Raw genomic sequence first — 13,507 nt, forward strand, 5'->3', positions numbered from 1 at the left:
TCCACTTAGCCCATATCCAGGTTACTTAAAAAGGACCATGCTAGGAAAGGAACCCTGGTTGAAACAGATCTTCAACAAAATTTGCCAGATTTGACAGAGATCCATTAATCAGCATTCTTAGGATAGAATGATTATGCTGCTAAATTATCCTATCACCCATCCAGTTTCTCCATCTTCTCAGCAAGGATGTCATGAAAGTGTTTGAAAAATGCCTTGCAGAAGCACAGAAACGCTATGTCTGCAGGATTCCTTTGACCTACTAGCCTAATAAACATATAACAAAAGAAACCAAAGCCTGTCTGTCAGGCTGTCTCTTCTCAGTGAATTCGTGCTGGCTTCTTTAAGGATCACCTCCCCTCTCTCTGGGAGTTCACACACCACCCATTTGATATTCTTAATAGAGAATCAATATTGAAATCCCCGTTAACATTTGCATCATCTACCTTCTCCCCATTTTTGAAAACCAAGACATTTGCCCATCTCCTGTCTTCAGGAAGCACTTCTATTTCTAATCTATGGGAAAAATAGATTACAAATGATATTTTAAGGATCTCTTTAAAAAATTGTTTTCATATTCTCAGATATGATTTGTCCCAACCTGAAGACTTGCATTCTTTTAGCTTACATCCTTGGAATGGGAGTGATGGTGGTAGGGGGAGAGAACAGTTTCCCTGAAGAATGGGGGTACTGTTTTTAGAAGGAGTGAAGGATGCTGGGCAAACAAAAGAGATTCCACTGCAGCAGTGAACCTTCAAATTCAAATATACTTCAGCAAGCCTTGGTTCTCTCTAGCTGGTCTTTCTTGCATTAGTGTTACAGCTCTGTGCTGTTCTTGTGGTTTGAGTCTTTGATTGCTACCTCCCTCTTCCCAGGTTTTTATGTGTCCTTTACATTCTGAGCTCCTTAGAGAGACTTAGCCTCTCTCACCAGCACATTTAGTCTCTTGGATTACTTCCTCCACTATTATTAATAAGAGGCTCTAGTCCCTTCATACAGACAACAGGCCCTTCTGCTTATTTGTAATTGACATTTCCTGGAAGTTGATGCATTTATTCGGTTTTATTGCTTTTAGTAGGCCCTGATCCCATTTTCGCAGTTTCTGTTACTAACATGGTTGAAAAAAAATTAGCCAAAGACCAGAGAAGATAAAGCCGTCGAGGGCTTCTGAGGTTAATAGGCTAGAAAATAAATTATTCCATTATCAGGATGAAAACTGAATCCTCACATTAACCTTCCTAATTGCTGGCTTACCTTGTTTTCATACTTTCTAAGTGAACAGGAACAAAGTCACTTGCTGCTGTTCTCATTAACACTAATGATCAATAAGTAGAAAAAAATTTTTTTGCTGATTCTTATATTTTGTTCAACATTATGTAGGCTTAATTTAGAGCTTATTAGGGCATTGCCAGTTTTGCTCATTATCTCCTCTATAAGATGAATATGTTTCTTAGGCAAGTAGTTAACATGAAGCAACAATGACTGACTCAGTTTTTGTCATTAAGCAAGGCTTTCAGTTATGTTTACTGCTGGGGATGGGGAGGGAAGAAGCAAGCATGAGCATTTAATATTGACTTATTTTAGATACTCCCAAGAAAAGGACAAGACGTACTTTACAACAATTTTGGCACTGAATGTCAATGACCAGAGCTGACTTGGTGTACAAGGGAAGTGTTTGCCTTGCATCCTCCCCTAAACTCTTCTGAGGTTCTTTCCAGCCATTAAAATAGTGCTCTGAAATGAAATTCCGATGCCTGCTACAACATGGATGATGAACCTTGAAAGCACTATGCTAAGTGAAGGAAGCCATATACAAAGGACCACCTATGATATGCTTCCATTTATACAGAATGGCCAGAATAGGTAAATCTATAGACAGAAAGCAGATCAGTAGGGGAATTCCCTGGTGGTCCAGTGGTTAGGACTCTGCGCTTTCCCTGCCGTGGCCCAGGTTCAGTCCCTGGTCTGGGAACTAAGATCCCTCAAGCTTTACCCTGCGGCCAAAGAAAACCCCACAAAAAACAAAAAACCAAACAAAAAAGAAAGCGTATCAGTGGCTGCCAGGGGCTGGGGGGTGGGGGGAGTGTTCGGGAGATTGGAAGTGATGACTAAGGTGTGTGGGGTTTCTTTTTGGAGTGAGGAAAATGTTCTGAAATTGACTGTGGTGATGGTTGCAAACTCTGTGAATACACTAAAAGCCATTGAACTATAAATGGGTGAACTGTGTGGCATGTGAATTACATCTCAATAAACCTTTTTTTTTTTTTAAATCACACCCTACTCCTCCTGCTGCCATTATATACCACTCCCTCTTTCTTTGGAGTCTTTAGCAACTGAGTCACTGTCACCTTTTCCATCAGGTCCTGCTACCATCCCAAATGACTCTGACATCCACATAGATGACCTACTACTCAACACCCAAGCAAGTCCCTTCCTGGATCTTCTCTGCTCCAGTGACCTTCCCCTCCTTTCTACTAGGCCATCACTCCGCCCTTATTTGTTGCATTCCCCACCCAACCTCCCACTTCCCCACCTCTGAAACAATGTCACAGGTCCCTCTCAGAACACGACTCCCAACACTTCCAGCTGGCTCTAATTCTAATCTGGCCCTGGTGGGCGTAGGGTTCTCCTCTTCCTCGACCTCATCACTTTGCCTCCTTCTGCTCCATCATATCAGCATCCACCACCTCCCTCCTGCCCTGAAACTCCCTGCTTTCACCACCACAGCTCTCCTTGTCTGGCTTGAATTCCACTACTTTGGTGTCTCATCCTTCTATCTCAGCCGTCTGGCAAATCTCAACCCTCCACCAATGCACCTAATTCCAGAACGACCCAGCCACATTTCTAGTCTCCACTGTACACTCAGTGCCCTCAGTGATCCGTTCATATTGCGCCAGAAGCCTCTCTCCAGTTCTCCAAGGTTTCTAGGAGAAACCTGCTTCATGTTTCTCAACCCATCTCCACCTCCCTCTTCATGCCCAGCAGATAATCTTCCCTCTGCCTCTATGTCAGAGAGGAAGAAGCTGCTTCCCTAGCACCAAACTATGTGCTTGCCTACATCCTTTCTTCCTCCCCCACCATTCACTGGTCTGAGCAAAATGGAAGAAATGCCCCTTTTCTTATTTAGCCTCTAGTGTGTCTGGCTTACATCACCTCCTCACTACTCAGTGTCCTTGTAGGACTGAGTATTTAACTCCTTTCCCCCATATCTTCAACCTCTTCCTCTCTATTGACTCCTAGCTTGTCTCTCCCTCCTTAAGCAACAGCAGCACCTCCAACTTGATGCCACACCCCCCCTCCAGCTCTCTCTCTTTCCGCCTCTTTAAATACAAACCTCGGGACTCCCCTGGTGGCAGAGTGGTTAAGAATCCACCTGCCAATGCAGGGGACGCGGGTTCGAGCCCTGGTCTGGGAAGATCCCACGTGCGGCGGAGCAACTAAGCCCGTGCGCCACAACTACTGAGCCTGCGCTCTAGAGCCCGTGAGCCACAACTACTGAGCTCGCAAGCCACAACTACTGAAGCCCGCGTGCCTAGAGCCCATGCTCCGCAGCAAGAGAAGCCACCGCAATGAGAAGCCCGCGCACCGCGACAAAGAGTAGCCCCCGCTCGCTGCAACGAGAGAAAGCCCACATGCAGCAACAAAGACCCAATGCAGCCAAAAATAAATAAATAAATAAGTAAATTTAGTAAAAATATATAAATACATTCCAACCTGCTGCAGTGTTCCTCCCAGAAAACAAAAAACTACATTCCATAGCCAGGCTTCTGGTTGTGATGTAGATTCCAACAATCAGGTGTACCTATGCGAGATTTGGAAGGGGGAAGTGATAGATCATGAAAAGGGGGCCTCACCTCTCCTATTTCTGCTGATGAGCATGGTTATGGAAGCATCTGGCTTTCAGTGGCAGTTGTAGAGGGAGTCCAATGTCCAGTCTCTAGCCACATGAGTGAAAAGAAGGAGCACCCATGGCATCCACTTTGCTGGCAGCAGATTCCTGATTTCTTGATCACAGCAGAGGATGTATAGGCTTGAAGCCAGCAGTTATGAAGACAGCTTCTTAGCATTCCAGCTCACTGATCATGGCAGACACAGTGGCTCCCTGGCAGTCAAGTTCTGCAGTGTTATTCTGGAAGGTTTTCCTGGAAACTCAGCCTAGATTTTGCTCTTCCAATCATATTTAGACTGCTTTTGTTCATATTAGTTAGAACGGTTTATTTTATCTTCAACTAAACTCGGACTACAGTATATCCTGCAGTTAACCACATTTCACCCTGAGTGATTTTTCTGAAACTCTAAAACTCAAATCCAATAATGGCGCTGCCTTTGCTTAAAATCCTTCAGTGTCTCCCAATATCTTTATATAAAGCCCAAATGTTTTAATCTTGTTAAAAGGTCCTGTATAACCTGGTCCTCTTATTCTCTGCAGACTTATCTTTACTCAGGTACTCTCCGACCACACTGACCTTCTATTCAGGTCCTTAAGAGAGTCACACACTCATCTCTTTATCTTTGTACATGCTACTCTCCCTGTGCGGAACACTCTTGCCCAACTCACTTGTTTTGTTTTGTTTTTCAATTTTGGCCTAAAGTCTGTGTCCTCCAGGAACCCTTCTCAGACTCTACCACCTATCACGATCACCGAAACTCTGGATTAGGCCCTCTCCTATATGGTCCCTTAGCACCCTGGCCTTCCTCCTTTTGAAACACTTACGTTACTGTATTGGGAATGCCAATTGTAAACTGTGCCCTCCTGCCCTAATACCATATGCACCTGGCAGAAGGTTCCATGTCTAAGTTGTTCTCTATTTTATCCCCAGTACCCAATGAGTACCTGGCCCAGACATAGGCATACAAATTGAAGTAATAAAGAAACTGAAACATTCTAAGCAGAGGGTCTAATCTCTATTGGATTTATGTTTCAGAAAAAACACTCAGGTGGCCACATGCAGAAGGAATTGTAGTAATGGGATCAGATGGAGGGGAGGGGCTGAGACAGAAAGTCCAGTTTGTTGGTCTGACCTAGGGCAACATTAGTGGGGATGGAAAGGAGGAGATTACTTCGTATGCTATGGTAGTGGGAGGGGAGCAGAAAAACTGCTAACACTCAAGAAGCAATGAGACAGGGGCTTATTAATTTTTCTTTTGGCGTCAAAGTAATTAACATTTCAAAGTAACATTTTCTGAGCGTCTACTCTATGCCAAGTATTGGATTAGATTCTGTGATAGAAAGATTAGTAAAATACTATCCCAATCCTGGAGATCACAAGGGTTTCAGTCCACTAGTGGAGACACAAATACTTTAGTACCAGGCTGAGAGATAAGAGAAAGAAATGAAGAATTTATGTTTTGAGGGGCTGTGGGTGTGTGGTTTTTCAGTTTATTTGTTTGTTTTTGTCTAAAGATAATGGGCTAGTAGTTTATGGGCAACAGACAGTGGACTATGGTGGGAAAACACTGGCTGGAGACAGAACACAAGGCTCTTAGTTCCTCATCTACCACTAATGAAGTAGTATGATATTGAGCAATTTGTTTACTTCTCTGGGGCTTAATTTCCTTATTTGTAAAATGAAGTTTTTGAGTGAAATCACTTTTAAACATCTATTATTTTATGTATTTGTTATATTTAAAATGTGTGCATTATTTCTAAAAGTTTTTCAAATCATTCAATTAAAATGTCTGTGTATTCTAAATAGTGCTTTAGGATAAATGTTTTAACTTTGTCCTATATTATTTAGAAGACAAGCATATAATCTGATCATAAATCAACTGTCATCTTTGGTTTCTTGGTTCTAAGAAACTGACAACATCATGCACTTTTGACAATTAGGGATAGTTAGCCAGAATATGCTCCCCCCGTAACCCCCATTTCCTTGGCTCTTTCATCCACATGATTTTTTAAATTTTGCATTATCTACTGCCTGGTACAAATGCTATGTTTTGCCACAGGAATGTAAAGCTAATGAAAAATCTCAAATCAGTCTTTCCTGCCCCTTTGATAGATGAGTAGTTTTAAATTCTGGACTCAGACCGTATGAGGATTCTCTTTAAATTTCAACAGAAAGGAGACACATGGAGGAGCACAAAAAGCAGGTTTAGAATCGAGACAAAGAGCTAGCCACTTGAAAATGCACTGCTCTACCCATCACTATGGCTCCTTCTCTTCGTAAGGAAGTGTGTAACAGCTTGCAAGGATGGCCAGTAATACTAGCAGTTTTAACAGATGAACCCGGAAAAATGACTGGCTTAATACAAAGTTATTTCTCATTCACTTAAAGTAAAATTGGTGGTAGGAATGATGATGGTGGTAGTGGTATGTGTGTCTGCTCCACGCAGTCATTCAGGAACCCAGGCTGACAGACTCAGCCATCCTCAAAACCCTACTTCCAAGGACACCTCGAAGTGTCAACATCCAGAGAGCAAAAGCAGTGTTGAGGAGGGAGGGAGGGAAGAGGCTTTCCTGTGGAGGGTTTTCTGGGCCCAGACTGACAGCACTTCCATCCACACTTCATAGCCTGATCTCAGCTCCATGGGCACACCTAACTGCACAGGTGGCTGAGGAACAGGGTCTAGCCGCATGTCATGGAAGAGAAAGGGCAGATTTTGATTACTACGTAGTGGTTTCTGCTTTATCCAGGGATATGGATTCTGTCTACCTGGTCCCTCTCAACTCTCTCCTTTCCACCTCATGTCTATAATCGCTAACAAAGTATTCAGAGGTGATTCCTACTTGGCATAAGTAGTTGGAAAAAATTTTAGAGTAGTAATATTCATCACGTAAGCATCTGACTTTTATGGTGCAAACTTCAAGTTTCTCTAAGTACTCTAATCTCTAACTTAGACTACTACAGTACATTAGTTTGTACAGGGCACACCATGATCAGAAGCCACTATGGGTTGTGCATAGAGACTGAACTTCAGGTTCATATAACTAAGACTATTACTCTCCCAATGGTATCAGACTTAATGAGGTCAGCAATAAAAAAATTCAGATCTCAAGTTTCCTCTAGATCATTTGTCTGGGAAAGTTATATATCACAATTACTGGCTTTGAGAACTTTCCTGTTATATGTCATAGCTTTTTTTGGTATAGAGCAGTGGTTCTCAAAGTGTGGTCTCAAGACCAGCAACATCAGCACCACCTGGGAACTTCTTAGAAATACAACTCTCACCACAAAACTCCTAGAAGAAAACATAGGCAAAACATTCTCTGACATAAACCATAGCAATGTTTTTTTAGGTCAGTCTCCCGATGGAAAAGAAATAAGAGCAAAAATAAACAAATGGGGCCTAATTAAACTTAGAAGCTTTTGCACAGTAAAGGAAACCATCAACAAAATGAAAAGAAAACCTATGGAAATGGAGAAAATATTTGCAAAAGATGTGACAAACAAGAGATTAATTTCCAAAATATACAAACAGCTCATATAGCTCAGTATCAAAAAAAACAAACAACCCAATAAAAAAATGGACAGAAGACGTAAATAAACATTTCTCCAAAGAAGCCATACAGATGGACAACAGGCACATGAAAAGATGCTCAACATCGCTAATTATTAGAGAAATGCAAATCAAAACTACAATGAGCTACCACCTCACACTGGTCAGAATGGCCATCATTAAAAAGTCTACAAATGACAAATGCTGGAGAAGGTGTGCAGAAAAGGGAACCCTCTTACACTGTTAGTGGGAATGTAAGTTGGTGCAGCCACTATGGAGAACAGTATGGAGGTTCCTTAAAAAACTAAAAATAGAGCTACCATATGACCAGCAATCCCACTCCTGGGCATATATCCAGAAAAGACAAAAACTCTAATTTGAAAAGATACATGCACCCTTATGTTCATAGCAGCACTATTAACAATAGCCAAGACACGGAAATAACCTGTGTCCGTTGATAGACAAATGGATAAAGAAGATGTGGTGTATATGTATATAAATACACACACACACACACACACACACACACACACACACACACTAGAATATTACTCAGCCATAAGAAAGAATGAAATAATGCCATTTGCAGCAACATGGATGGACCTAGAGATTATCATGCTAAGTGAAGTAAGTCGGACAGAGAAACACAAATATCATATATCATATATATGTGGAATCTAGAAAAATGATACAAATGAACTTATTTACAAAACAGAAACAGGCTCACAGGTATAGAAAACAAACTTATGGTTACCAAAGGGGAAAAGTGGGGGAAGGGATAAATTAGGAACTCGGGATTAACAGATAGGCACTACTATGTATAAAACAGATAAACAATACCTACAATGAAAAAGAATCTGAAAAAGAATGTATATATTCTGAATCACTTTGTTGTATACCAGAAACTAACACAACATTGTAAAACAACTATATCTCAATTAAAAAAAAGAAGAAAAAAGAAATGCAATTATCAGGCCTCATGTCAGACGTGCTAAATCAGAAACTCTGGTGGTGGGGCCCAGCCATCTTGTGTTTTCACAAGACCCCTAAAGAATATCCTAGAACCACTAGTCTAGTTGAGTTAGATTACTGCTGAAACATCTCATTTTAAGGACCAGGTCAAAAGATAATTATTTGAAACTGTTTTGTTGAAAACATAGCAAATCTCTCTGTAATACTGCTGTGAATTAAGAGTATTGTGGAAAACTGACAGAATGAAAAGACTGCTAAGAGCCCTGGGAGGTCATTAGGGCAAATAGGAGGTCATAGGTCCAAAGGTGTCAGTCACAGACATCTAAGGTTCTATGAAGCATCTCTAGGGGTTTCCTAAAAGAAAATGTATTCATATGTTTGGTGACTGCTCCCCTGACCATCCAGAGTTTGTTGCCAAAAGACATGGAATTTTGTGTCAGGAGAAATAGTTTTGGAGCTTTAGGACAGAGTCAACATCTTACTCATCTTTGTATCACCATTACCTACCACAGTGCCCAGCAGAGAGCAAACACATAATAAACATTTATGTTAATAAATGAATGAACTGGGACTTCCCTGGTGGCGCAGTGGTTAAGAATCCGCCTGCCAATGCAGGGGACACGGATTTGAGTCCTGGTCCAGGAAGATCCCACATGCCGCAGAACAACTAAGCCCGTGCGCCACAACTACTGAGCCTGCGCTCTAGACCCTGAGGCCACAACTACTGAAGCCCATGTGCCCAGAGCCCATGCTCCACAATGAGAGAAGCCACCGCAATGAGAAGCCCACACACCGCAACAAAGAGGAGCCCCCGCTCGCCCCCGCTCGCCCCAACTAGAGAAAGCCCACGCGCAGCAACAAAGACCCAAAACAGCCAAAAAAAAGTGAATGAATGAATGGATGGAATAGTCATCTCATGGATCCCGGTTTTAAATAACTTCCACTAATATTCCAGAATCACTTTGAAAAAAAATCCCGTTTGGATAGTTTATTCTAGTTACTTTGATGAATACTGACTGCCTCATGTATGTGGCCAGTCTTTTCAGCAGTTAAGGATTTTACCTATCAAACATTAAGAATGCCTCCAACTCCAACCCCTCCGAGAGAAAAACAAACATATGAAGATAAGTGCTTGTTCCATTTCTTGAAATGTCTATAAAATATCTCCATTGCTGCATGTTAACCTTTTCAGTGACTAACTCAGGGTTTCTCAACCTCGGCACTATTGACATTTTGGGCTGGATAATTCTCTGTCATGGAAGCTATTCTGTACATTGCAGCCCCATCACCAACTCTTCCCCCACCCCCGCCCCCCGCCCCACTGTGACAACCCAAATGTCTCCAGACACTGCCAAGTGTTCCCTGGTGGGGGATAAAATTGCCCAGCTTGAGAATCACTGCTTTAACCCAATATTAAAAGGAGAAGAGTCATTCTCCTGCATTTTATTCAAAGCTATGGAAACAGGCGTCAAGAAAGAACGTATGTTCCACATTTCCCTTTAGCTCATTGTTGAGGACTTCAGCAGTGACAGCTCTATCTATTTGAAATGATTTGGTTCACAAATCCTCATTATTTTAGGCCAGTTTTCTCCTTGGAACAACTTTATCTTAGAAGATGCAAATTCACAAACTCTGAGCATCTTTTTTACACTTACTGTGATCTTCTACAATGATTCAGCACTGAATTTCATTACAAGACATTTTTATTTAATAAATTTTATATAATATATAGACTGGCTAAAGGAACACTGTACAAATCCTTAATACAGTGTTAGCACTAACAGAAGAATTTTTATCTACTTCATTACAATATTTTTAAAAATTATCTAAGTAAAACCTACAGTAAAATAAAATGTAATAATAACCTTTATTACATCCTACCTCAAGATTCTGTCTCTGGAAAGAAAGTCTTCATTGCATCTGGAATTTACTTCTTGGTATTGAAAGAATATGCTAATAATTCTATTTCTTGATTCACGTTGGATCGTATCTATTTTCTTCCTGTTACCACATGAGGATTTAGCATTATTTCAACATCCCCTCACGTCTGTCCTCCATATTCTCAAGATAAATATACTACAATTTTTTCTTAAATCGTCAGTGTTTAATCATGAGCCAATAGTGTACCCTGACATCCTCGTTGACATCCTCACGCTACTGTCCCCTCCCTTATTGTCCATGTGGGTCTATACTTTAAACATTCCTCTTCTTTTTTTTCATTTAATGTCATTTTGAGAGGGAGAGGAGATAAAAGCATATAGCCATCACACATTTAACAGGAAACTAAATTATTTTTGAAAACTTATAAAAGACTAAAGTCTCAAAATTTTACTGTTAAAAGGTAGAATCTCTACTTTACCCTCACCTCTTGCATTTAGCACAAATAAAAGCTAGGCACTTTTTTTGTTGTTGTTTAAGAAACAAGTGATGTTAAATAGACTTACTCTGATCATTTTGTAATATATATATAAATATCGAACCATTATGTTGTACACCTGAAACTAGTGTTATATGTCAATTATATCTCTATAAAAACATAAATAAAAGCAAAGGCAGGTTACCAGAAAGACTTCAATTCTTCCCCTTCTGTACACTTGGGACACAGTTACCATTCCTATTTCATGATAAATCTGTTCTTCTCTCTTCTGACCTTGCCGAATTTTCCTTTATCTACCTGGGACATTGAAACCTGGGAAACATCTGGCAGCCGTGCACCATGAAACTACGTGTTCTTGTTCCATGAGAAACGGTACTGTAATAAATGTTTCCTGTATCAAAAAAAAAAGTATAAAATCTGATTTTTAGTTTTTCATAAAAAATAATTTTTGCACCATCAATCAATAACAACCAAGAAATCAGGACCACCCAGATAACAAAAGCAAAGGACTAAAAAAAGAGACCCTATTAACATGACAGATGAAGAAGATACCAGGTGAGAAGAATCAGCTATATAACAAAGCCCACAATTTGGAAATTGTGGGAATCAAAGTCAAACAGTTAATTACCAACAAAGACAATAACAGTGCTTCTTTTGTCTTTCACGGTGAATGCACAATAAGCTCTTAATACTAAGACTGGGAAATAAACCATCTATAATCTACTGAAAAAGACCATCTGCTTCTATAAATTTTGTTCTTATACACTTGCCAAAAGAAGAGAACATATTAACAAAATAATGGGCCCTGCACCGTTAATTGCTAGGTTGTTTGCAGTTGTGCTGTTGCTATTAGAATTTAATAAGCCATTCCTTCTGCTAAATTAATAAGCAGCCAAGATTATGTAATAGCTGCTTTCAGCTGCTAATTATTTTTCCCATAATTCCCTTCCCTCCCTCCCCCCAACCTCCACCTTTTCTTGGCTAGGAATACCAGAGACTGCCAATATGTCATCAGCAAGTCTCCCGTCCTCGTTTTCAGAACCACAGACCAACATCAGGAGCATAACCAATGAGCTTAAACTTGGAGGTAGTTATCTCAGGAACCTTGAGGACATGAGTTTTGTACAGAAAAAGAGAAAAGCAGCATTTGGATTCAGAGGGCGAGTTTTCATTACATCGTATTAGATATATCTTTGACTGGCTAATGGCATCTGTTTTGTGTAGTAAGGGAGAAATGGGGCATTAACATGTGCCTCTGGGGCAGGATTGGTCCCGTTGCTGAAATTTGGGCAGGGGGCCTAAAGACCTACAGAAAGCCAGCTCTGTGCTTTGTGTCGACCACTTCTTTAATACTACAGTATATACGTTTAGCATACACGTTGGTAGGAAATTTTCCAAACAGCATAGCAGCGTTTAAAAGGGAAGGTATTCCAGAAAAAAAAAAAAAAGGAAGGTATTGTATATTTTTATTTTGCCAAAGAAGGGCATTAAAAAAATGCCCCCAAATTCCTATTATATACTATCTTAGTTTTATAGACATTTTAACACACACAAAAAGAACACAATCTCTAATAAAGGATTCCTTTAGATTGATTAAATTTAGCTTCCTGTAAAACTTAGCATCTCTTTTTCCCTTTGGGCCGTTAAAAAATTCGGACGACTATGTTTGGGAACCTCTGCAAAAAGGGCATAGCTTAACAAAAGCAATTTTCTAGCTTTCTTTGTAAGAACCGAGGTGACTGGGGTAATGAATAGCAGTCGACATGAGAAACCCGTGGCTGTTCAAGCAAGGTCACTTAATCCCGTGGGGCTCCCCTTTCCTCATCTGTAAAAGATGAGTCGGACTGGATGATTCATCCATTCTTTCATTCAAAAAAATATGTACATCCATTATGTGCCAGACACAATGCTCAGCACTATGGTTCTAAACAAATCTACAATTTTATAATCCTTATCAGTCAGCTCACATTTACTAGTGGTGTTATATACTAGGCAGTGAACTAGGTTGGGATACAAAATGAAGAAAATTCAAGATGTGCTAATGGGCATATGGATGAAAGAGGGATTCCTTCTTACAGGGTTTGAGGGTGAGGCTTCATAGGAGCTGTGACATTTGAGAGCAAGGGCAAGCCAGGCAGAGCAAGTCGTCGACAAGACTAACTGGAACCCAGGCGGATGTGGGGGAGGAGAGGAGAGACTCCGTGTGAAAGAAGCGGGATCTTGAAATGAGGTGCTGTCTAGGCTTTTCAGCTGAGAACGGACAGTAACTCCTCAGGTCCGCAGCACTGAGGACGTACGAGGCAAGCCCCGGGAAGAGACACTTGCACAGCTTGGGGCGAAAAGGTGTCTAGGGCTGTAGCAGTGCGATGGGAAGCAGGGGTCGGATTCCGGACGGTTTTGAGGCAAAGTAATTGTAAAGAGCACTCTAAACGCGTGCACGAGCTCCAAGAAAGAGCTGACTTATTTTCCTCAGAGTTGCAGCACCCCCTCTCTCCCCTCACCAACATCACCAGGCATTACACCGCCCCGTCCCACCCTCTTGGGGCACGGAAAGTTATCCGAGCTCGAATGTGGTTCTTGGCAGTCCAGATCTTCCCTGCCCCGCATAGCAGGGTCAACAAAGGGCACCGCGAAACACTACCTTCTCACCACAAAACAGCCGAGACTGCTGCGCGCGCGTCCCGGTGGCACACTCAGGAGTGCGCAGGCGCGCCGGCCCCG

The 13,507-nt window shown here is 41.3% G+C and overlaps 1 long non-coding RNA gene across 1 annotated transcript in view; it reads right to left on the minus strand.

Moving 5' to 3' along the window:
- Positions 1-13,465, minus strand: part of LOC132513412 (uncharacterized) — a 37,119-nt gene extending 23,654 nt beyond the window's left edge. Inside the window, exons 1-3 of the long non-coding RNA XR_009538464.1 lie at positions 13,322-13,465; positions 10,971-11,177; positions 10,291-10,410 (exon numbers count right to left, since the gene is read on the minus strand). This is a non-coding gene — a long non-coding RNA (uncharacterized LOC132513412). The remainder of the gene's footprint in view (positions 1-10,290; positions 10,411-10,970; positions 11,178-13,321) is intronic.
- Positions 13,466-13,507: the final 42 nt, after the last annotated feature.

This window comes from Lagenorhynchus albirostris, chromosome X (genome assembly GCF_949774975.1).
Source record: "Lagenorhynchus albirostris chromosome X, mLagAlb1.1, whole genome shotgun sequence".
In the NCBI taxonomy this organism is placed as follows: domain Eukaryota; kingdom Metazoa; phylum Chordata; class Mammalia; order Artiodactyla; family Delphinidae; genus Lagenorhynchus; species Lagenorhynchus albirostris.